Source organism: Physeter macrocephalus, chromosome 21, assembly GCF_002837175.3.
Source record: "Physeter macrocephalus isolate SW-GA chromosome 21, ASM283717v5, whole genome shotgun sequence".
NCBI lineage: Eukaryota > Metazoa > Chordata > Mammalia > Artiodactyla > Physeteridae > Physeter > Physeter macrocephalus.
The window spans coordinates 93,337,814-93,338,957 of record NC_041234.1 but is presented as its reverse complement, the minus strand read 5'-3'; positions in this window follow the sequence as shown (position 1 = coordinate 93,338,957).

Genomic DNA, 1,144 nt, shown 5'->3' with positions numbered 1-1,144 from the left:
CGGCTGGGCCCGTGAGCCGTGGCCGCTGAGCCTGCGCGTCCGGAGCCTGTGCTCCGCAACGGGAGAGGCCACGACAGTGAGAGGCCCGCGCACCGCAAAAAAAAAAAAAAAAAAAAAAAAAGTTGGCAATAAACGTACAGTACCATTTAAAGGAGTTTGACATCAATGACATCAAAAAGAAAGCAAGGGTAATAGATGGTTAGTTAACTGTCACGTACAAATCTTTTTTTTTTTTCTTTTGAAAAATCAAAGGTTCTTTTGTCAGGCACAGTAATCAAAACACCATGGTACTGGCACAAAAACAGACACATAGATCAATGGAACAGAATGGAGAGCCCAGAAATAAACCCACACACCTATGGCCAATTAATATATGACAAAGGAGGCAAGAATATACAATGGAGAAAAGACAGTCTCTTCAACAAGTGATGTTGGGAAAGCTGGACAGCCACATGTAAATCAATGAAATTAGAAAACTCCCTCACACCGTATACAAAAATAAACTCAAAATGGTTTAAAAACCTAAATGTAAAACATGACACCATAAAACTCCTAGAAAAAAACATAGGTGAAACATTCTTTGACATAAATTGTAGTAATATATTCTTAGATCAGTCTCCCAAGGCAAAAGAAATATAAGCAAAAATAAACAAATGGGACCTAATCAAACTTAAAAGCTTATGCACAGCAACGGAAACCATCAACAAAACAAAAAGACAACCTACTGAATGGGAGAAAATATTTTCAAACAATGCAACCAACAAGGGGTTAATATCCAAAATATACAAACAGCCAAGACATGGAAACAACCCAAGTGCCCATTAACAGATGATTGGCTTAAAAGGATGTGATTGATATATATGTATAGATAGATAGATATTGATATATATATGTGTATGTGTGTATATATATATGAATATTACTCAGCCATAAAATAGAATGAAATATTGTCATTTGCAGCAACATGGATGGACCTAGAGAATATTATGCTTAGTGAAATAAGTCAGACAGAAAAAGACAAATACTGCATGATATCACTTGTGTGGAATCTAAAATATAATACAAATGAATCTATATACAAAACAAAAACAGACTCAACAGACATAGAAAACAAACGTACGGTTACCAAAGCGGAGAGGGGGAA